The sequence below is a fragment of the Chiloscyllium plagiosum genome, unplaced genomic scaffold (assembly GCF_037043375.1).
Source record: "Chiloscyllium plagiosum isolate Xiang-an unplaced genomic scaffold, Cpla_swu_hap1 HiC_scaffold_35, whole genome shotgun sequence".
Classification (NCBI taxonomy): Eukaryota; Metazoa; Chordata; class Chondrichthyes; order Orectolobiformes; family Hemiscylliidae; genus Chiloscyllium; species Chiloscyllium plagiosum.
In genome coordinates, this window is record NW_028270173.1 from 42,882,972 (window position 1) to 42,891,665 (window position 8,694).

General features: G+C 42.5%; 1 non-coding gene across 1 annotated transcript; it reads right to left on the reverse strand.

Moving 5' to 3' along the window:
• Positions 1-8,081: 8,081 nt before the first annotated feature.
• trnak-uuu (transfer RNA lysine (anticodon UUU)) lies at positions 8,082-8,153 on the reverse strand. The gene has a single exon. It is a non-coding gene; the product is annotated as a tRNA-Lys (tRNA).
• Between the last annotated feature and the right edge of the window lie 541 nt (positions 8,154-8,694).

An 8,694-nucleotide genomic window follows, 5' to 3' on the forward strand; every position in this document is an offset into this window, starting at 1 on the left:
CCGACTTCAAAGCAGATGTGAGTGAATATGAGCACTCATGTATGAGAAACGCTCAAGGAGTTCTCCCCTTGAGTGAAGTTGTCTGGAGTTCAGGATGATTCTGTAGCAACGTGACCAGAAATTGCTGTCAGCACTGATAACGTGTCAGTGGACTCGAACTCTATTTATCCCACAGACGCTACCAAATTTGTTGAGTTTTGACAGCAATTTCCGATTTCCAGCATCCGCGACTCTCCATTTTATGGTTCATAGTGAACACATAACATTAAAGAAAAACAAACTGCCGGGGATCAAAATGACGTGGAGAACAGACAACCGTTTCTTATTCACTTACTAGGTGAAATAATTTGTATTGGGCCTATAGAATATTTTAAACACCTCTATCGTTAAATTGTCCCATCTTCCCTTGGTCTGAAACCTAAACGAATTTGAAGCTGATTTCAATATTTTGCTCAAATCGCGGATCTGTCGTTGCTGTTTCTGCAACCTGAGGTCAGGGTCAGAGTGCGGGACTGTTCTGTACCATCTAGGAAAAGAACACCACAGTCATAGAGTCACAGAGTCACAGAGATGTACAGCACAGAAACAGACTCTTCGGTCCGACTCATTCATACTGACCAGATACCTAAAACTAATCGAGTGCGATTTGCCAGCACTTGCCCCATATCCCTCTGAACTCATCTTATTCATTTACCCCACCAGATACCTTTTAAATGCTGTAATTATACCAGTCTCAACCACTTCCTCTGGCAGCTCATTCCGTGCACACACACCACCCTCTGCGTGAAAAAGTTGTTCCTTAGGTCCCTTTTATATCTTTCCCCTCTCACCCTAAACCTATGCCCTCTAGTTCTAGACACATCTACCCCAGAGAAAAGGCCTTGTTTATTTATCCTATCCATGCCCCTTATGATTTTTTAAACATCTGTAAGGTCACCTCTAAGCCTCCAACACTCCAGGGAAAACAGTTCCTGCCTGTTCAGCCTCTCCCTATAGCTCAAATCCTCCAATCCTGGTTACATCCTTGTGAACTTTTCAAATTTTACAACACCAAGTTTCACAGTTTCCGATAAGAAGCAGACCAGTGTTTACACAATATTCCAAAAGTGACCTCATCAATGTCCTGTACAGCCGCAACATGACCTCCCAACTCCTCTATTCAATGCTCTGACCATACCAAACGCCTTCTTCACTATCCTATCTACATGCGACTCTACTTTCAGGGAACTTTCAACCTGCACTCCAACTTCTCTTTGTTCAGCCACACTACCAAAAACCTTACCATTAAGTGTATAAGTCTTGCTCTGATTTTATTTTCCAAAATGCAGCACCTCACATTCATCACAAAACATTTATCACAAAATAAATTCAATCTGCCACTTCGAAGTCCATTGAGCCATCTGATCAAGATCCCGTTTTGAGGAAAGTTTCTTCACTACACCTCGAATTTTGGTGTCATCTGCAAGCTTACTAACTCTACCTCCTATGTTGACATCCAAATTATTTATACAAATGGCGAAAAGCAGTGGGACCAGCACTGCTCTTTGATATAAATGGCGAAAGGCAGTGGCACACCACTGGTCACAGGCCTCCAGTCTGAAAATCGGTTATGATGATCGGGCATACAACAAACTGACGCAATGTGGCGTTCAACAGGAGGAAAACAAGTCCCTGGGTGGGGTCGAACCACCAACTACTTAATTAATAGTCGAATGCGTTAGCCGATTGTGCCACATAGACTAATTGCAGCCCCGCTCCTTTCCTTTACTCTGAACAAAATCGTAGACGTCCAGGAAACAGCGCTCTGAAAGTTCGTGTTTCCAGTTGAACCTCCTGGACTATAACCTGGTGTGTGAGTTTTAACTTTATCCACTCTAGTCCAACACCGGCATCTCCAAATCATGACTGCACTCTAGTTCTCATTCAGTCAATGCTGTATGTACTTTTGTATTACTTCCTCACCGACAGAAATGAAAATTCTTTTGATGAGGCAGATCACTTCCTTTTTTGGAAAATAAAGTACATGAAAGCATGGGAAGGGTTAAAGCATGAAGACTACTGGCAATCTGTGGTCTGTGGAAGGCAAGATACGATAAGCGTAGTGGAACGCTCTTACACCAATTAGCAGAGTAAGGTTAAGGGTAACACAAGTAATGAAGCAAGTTTCTCTATTAAGTGTTAGTGTGACAGGATTGGGACCAAGAATATTTGGGACATGGCATTAAAATATCTAATTAGGAGTTAGTCGAGTCAGCTTGAGACAGGAAACTATAATGATAGATGGAATAGCTAAATATCTATCATGACAGATTAGTCTGGAATGGACGATCACTGTAGCAGAGCTGATAATAAATATCTAATCATGACATTCGGAAAATATTAAGTAGGGTCTGGGATGAAAGACCATCGTTGCAAGGGTTAGCACTAAATATCTAACCGTGACATTAGAATAAAATTAAGTAGAATGTACAACTAAAGAGATAATGGGAGCTATCGTCACCGATTTGTTGTGTAGATAGAGTGAGGTATTTTGATTTATATAGTTGGACATGCTGATAACCTAACAAAAACATGACTAAAAAAATATAAAAATCCATGGACCCTGAGGTTTGGGGGCATTCGAGAATCTGATTTCTCAGTGTCATGGATTTTTGTTTGCAAATACAAGACTTAATTCTTGAAGAACTCCCTTCGTCTCCTGTAGATTCTCTTTATTTTCTCCACAACACTTTCACCCATATTTTAACAAGGAATGCGTGAAAGGGGGGAGAGAGCATGGTCATCCCCCTGACTATTTTACGTAGCATTCACCTCTACTTTTGTTAATCAATTTTCCCAAGATTCTAATGACGAGTCATTGCCACTCAGCTTGCTCTCTGTCTCCATGGAAGCAGTCTGACCTGATGTGATCTCCAGCATTTGTTATTTTCAATAATGTACCATCTATAGTCTGAGCTGGTGAACTCATTGACCATGGAAAAACTGCTCCGAAATTGACTTGGTGGTTGTCTTTTTGTTTTCAGTTGATTCACACAACTGGCCACTCTCTTGTGTCATAAACTTTCTATGATTGTGATCTACATAACGTTCTTGATTTTAGAACAGCTACTGCTGTGTCTCTTGGATAATGCAATGGTTTGTGTCCTGTATAGTGGACGTAGCAAACGACATTCTAAGAGAATGTTAAAGACACACAATTTTTAATCTGCTTGCCTTACCATATTATTTAGGGGTAATTAGAGGGTGGGGGAATGGGTAGATTGTTCTTGGAAGGGTTGGTATGGACTTGTTGGGCTAAAGGGCCTGTTTCCATACTATAGGGGATCTAATCTTCAAAGGCCCTACTGCATCAATGTGGATTTCACCAGTTTGCTCATTTCCCCTCCCCCAACCTTATCCCATTTCAACCTTGCAATTCGAGACTGCCCTCATGACCTGTCCTATCTGTCCATCTTTCCTCCTACCTACCTGCTCCAGAATCGTCTTCGACCATCACCATTACCCACATCTCTATCGACCTATCACAGTCTCAGTTACCTTCCACCCAGCCCCACTCTGCTCCCATTTATCACTTCACTGTCAAGGCTCCAGGCCACATTCCTGATGAAGTACGTTTGCCGAAAAAGTCGAATCCCAATGGCACTCTCACCTTGATGGCCACCTTTGTGTGTGGCTGCATCAAGCTGTGCGTGGATCCCCGGTACACTAACACCAAGTGTCAGGAGGTACTGAAGTTCTACCTGTCCCTGGTGTTGCGAACGATGGGCCTGGCCTCGCTCCGGAATGCTCCAAGTACTTGGACCGTTCCGTATCACCTGTCCTTCCTGGAGAAATTTATGAAGAAAAACACCTTTGACCACAAGTCCATCAGGAAGTGGTCAGCGCATAGCGTCCTTCGGGAAAAGGAGAGGGCGGATCATGTCGAACGGTTCCCTGGGCAGACTGTCAAAGTCATTTGGCAGAATGCCTCATCGCCAGAACTTTCCAACAAGCACCAAGACATGGCTTGCCTGGTCGTGAGAAGGGCTCTGCATGTGAGATCGTTTATGCACGCCCGGACTCTCAGCCGCACCCCACGCTGCCCTTAGACGAGACTGTCACACACCTCCTTCTGGAATGTGCCTACGCAGAAGAAGTCTGGAGAGGAATGCAGTGGGGTTTGTCGAGGTTCGTCCCGAGCAGCGCCGTTACGCGGGACTCCGTGCTCTACGGCCTGTTCCCCGGGACGCACACCGAGATGAACATCAACTGTGCCTGGAGGATCATCAACTGGGTGAAAGACGCTATTTGGTCTGTCCGAAACCTGTTGATCTTCCAGCTGAAGGAGCTGACCCCGACTGGGTGTTGCGGACTGGCACATTCCAAGGTCCAGGACTACGTGTTGAGGGACGTGCTGAAGCATGGGGCAGCTGCCGCCAAGGCGCGGTGGGGAAAGACAACCGTGTCAGGTCTGCCTGCCTGAGAACAGGGGGCCCACGCAGTAAGTGGGCTCTGCTGACGCCTTAGCTAAACATGTGGACAGTATATGGTTGATTTCTCGATCTCTGTATGCAAAGAAATGGAATGTTTACTTCTGTATGGCATGACTAATTGTACAGATCATCAAAATAGTTTATGAAAAAAGTATATTTTTGAAATAAAAAAATGATTCTCCTGTTCTTCGAATGGCGCCTGACCCCTGCTGTGCTTTTCCAGCACTACACCCTTGGCTGACATAAACACGACGGAACTCAAGAAAACATTTCATTGCTTTCACACTCACACGAAAGTCTCTCATGGCGGAAACAAATTACCGCAGATGCGAGAATCTGCAATGAAAACGACAAATGCGGTCAATCACAGCGGGTCAGGCAGCATCCATGTTGAGAGAGCAACGTTTCATCAGCGTCGTCTCGACTTGAAACGTTAGCTTGCTGACTCTCCATGGATGCTGTCTGAATCGCTGCGATCTCCAGCGTTTGTTGTTTTCAAACTGTCATGGCAGAGTTTGCTGAAGGTCAAGATGAAGTAATTAGTGACAACATGTTTACATTTTGCTTCTTCCTCCAGATCAGTGAAATGTTACAATCCTGTTTGTAATAAGTTTAAGTAGTTTCTTAATTAGTGGAGACATTAGATGTTAGGTCACATTGTACCAATTGGCAGACAAAGAGTGATGGACAGGAGTGACAACAAGAAAAGTTTTGCCTCACACAGCTTATCAGTATTTATTCCCTGTTGTTCACACTTTACATGTTATACATTATTCTTGCACGAGTGAAACTACTTAGTGTTTAATTGAATGGATTGGCAAAGCCAATGATTTTTTTTTCTCCCAGAAGTTCGAATTCCGTTCAGAGAATCTGCGCAGTAATCCCCTGTGTTTCCAAATGAATGAATACGGTTCTGAATTTCTTGTTTGGTCTCTCATAGCCCAGTTCTTACGGAGGCTAACGCAAAATTGTTCCCGTAATGGAACATATGAACATCTTGGGACCACCAGCAGTTTTCTTGTTACGAACACATAAACGGATCAACAACAATCGTTGGCAGATAATATGATTTGGCGTTAATTTATATTCATCTGTTCCACAACAGACGTTCTTTATTTCGCTGTATAATTTATTCCAAACGCCTCATTCGCAATGCACTCCCGTGCATCCTTTCCAAGTGTGGAAAATAACCAAAACAAATTTAACGATTGAAAACCTTTTATGTTTATTGTATACTTCCATTTGAAGTTCCGTTGTTTTAAATTCGCAGCTGGTGGGGATATTCCTCCTGAGTCGTCATGTAATCTTGTAAATTTCAATGAGATTTGCATTCGATTATGGGAAGGAAGCACAGATCAGCACTTTTTGCCTATTGCAATTTATCCTGGGTGGTGTGTCCCCTCCTTGACTTTCTGTAGCCAAGAAGCAAACATTACATACAGTGCTCTTGGAATGACAATTCCAGTCTGGCAATTCACCACACCATTGTTCTGTCATTCCCACATTTCGATCATTTAATCTGAACGATCCAAATCCTCTCTCCTGCAGCTTTCTAAAAAAACCCTTACTGCATAAAAACTGCCCATTCCACACTTCACCAGCTCTGATAAAGAGTTATCCAGACTCAAACGTTTAGCTTTCTTTCTCTCAATGGAAGCTGTCTGACTCGCTTGTGGTCTCCAGTCTTTTCAGTAGAGATTCCAGCATCTGTAGTAAGTTGTTCCAGGATTGCTACAATACAGATGCAAAACAGTATAGCATAAGAAGATAGCACGAACTGATCTTTCAATTGATGAATGATCATCTTGCGATTTTCTTGCAATGATAACATTTGTGGATAATTTCCGAGGAATTGAATGCATAACAATTCATGGTGATGGTTTTTTTTTAGCACGAATGCTAAGATTAACAGGGATATACGTCCCTGAGTGGACTCGAACCACCAACATTCCAAATAACAGCCCAACGCATCAACCGATTGCGCCACAAACACTACGGAAGCCGACCTTGCCCAGGGAATACTCATAGATATCTAGGAAACAAGTTTATGTGGTTTGCTTCTTGTCACCGCCGTCTTCGTGAATGCCATTCAATGCATCGTTCACAAAGTTTTGAAACCAACATTGCACTTTATGTCCTGCTGAGCAATATTGGGAATTGTCTCAGTAAAACAGATTCATTAATTTTGCGGAGACGTTCGGGGTAAATGTTCCAGTATCTCAAAGGAGAAAGAAAAATGAACAATAATAAAAATAAAGAACTGCTGGAAAAACTCAGCAGATCTGAGAGCACCAGTGACACGAGCAGTTCTGAATGAGGAATAGTGAACTCCGAAACTTTAAATTTGGTTTCTCTCTACAGGCACTCCCAGACCTGCAGAGTTTCCTCCAGCAAATTTTGTTTTGATTAGAAAGAAAGGTGCACTTAAGCGTCCATCAAGAGTTACAGAATTGGCGTCTGTTTTTTTCTTATTTTTCATTTCTTTCTACTCCTAACTCGCAATATTTCCTTCGTAACCTCTCGCCTTAAGTTACTGATTCAAAGAGACTGCTGCAAGTTGTTTCTACAGATTTCCAATACAGTGTAATGCTCCTTCAGTCGATTTGCAGTTTGAATTAGTGGAGGCAAAACAATGCGAAACATACTGTTCCAACATACTGAAAGAAATTTATTCAGATTTTTTTTTCCCCAGTGTTGGACATATTTCCGACAGATAGAATCACTACATATCCCTCTCCAGCTGTGCTCTCCATATGTATACCGGGCAGAAGGTGCATATTTGCCAGGTATCGCTCCTACCAGCGTCGTCTGCCTGTGCAAGAGTATGGAGATTTTGGGAAAAAAAGTGTTTGCAGGAACGTGTGGTTAAGTGACCTCCCCTCTCCACCTTGCCCCCACCCCAACAAAACACACTGCATTCACAGAATCAAGTTTAAAATCACAGAAGCACAAATAAACCTGTTGGACTATAACCTGGTGCTGTGTGATTTTTAACTTTGTCCACCCCAGTCCAACATCAGCACCTCCAATTCACAGAATCAGTGTGGTGTTTCCCAGAGGCGGGACGAGGGATCCGAAGGAGGGTAAGATTCCCATGATTCACGGAAGGAAAATATGAAAGAAAACGACAAGTACCGGAAATATGGGGCAACACTAGTGACCTTTATGGGGAGAGAAGTATTTCTTCTTCGGAAGAGGAACAGATTCGTGAATGTAAAGTTTTAGAAATTGATATTCCTTTTTTCCCCTCGCATAAAGTGAATTGTGAACTGTGAAACCGGCATGAAAGCAAATATGTGCAAAGTACTTGACAATGCAAAAGATTAGGTGTATACACCTGTAGTTGTTAAGTGCAATATCACCGTCCCCCACCCATCTCACCACAACCTCTCCTGAAATCTCCATCCACTGATCCAACGTTTTCGCAGTCTACAAATTTTTATCCTGGCTGTCAGCCGAAGCCGGGGACAAAAGTGATGAAAATTGAGGTAGCACGAGATGACCAACCCGATCTTTGGTAAACATTTATTTTCATAGGCAGTAATATATAGAAGCTGGAATAGTTATGTGAAAACTATTTACATTGTCGACTGCTCTTCAAAAATTTGTTTCCCTGACCGGGAATCAAACCCGGGCCGCAGCGATAAAAGCGCCGAATCCTAACCACTAGACCATCAGGGAATCACACCAGTTGGGGTTGTCTCAATGCCATTTACAGTGAGGTCAATGTATCGAAACGCATCGAATTTGTCATGTTTTAATTGTTTTATTTCCATGAACTGGATATTACATTTTTTTCATGTCTTTGCTTGCTACAAATCTATTTTCGTTCGTCTGTGTTTGAAAGCTGCATTTGGCTTCATTCAAAGTTCTTTTTTGAAAAAAAAACATAATTGTCATCACGATATTTCACAAATTTTCTTTGGGACAGAAAATTTGCCGTCATTATCTAACGTGAATCATGTGAATTCAGTCAAATAGCACTGTGCTTGATTTTTAAAATGTCCTCTGAAATCGCCTGTCAAGCTACGGGGGTATTTCAAACCACTGTCACTAAGATCATTAAACGATGGACCATCGGTATTGAGCCAAATATAGTTCATGATCCTCATTTAAGCTTAATGACTCTGTCCTCTACTCTGACTTCAGACACTTTTTACAAAAAAAAACACTGATGAACCTGGGAGTGTCACTAGCTAAGCCACTATTAATTGCCTGTTCT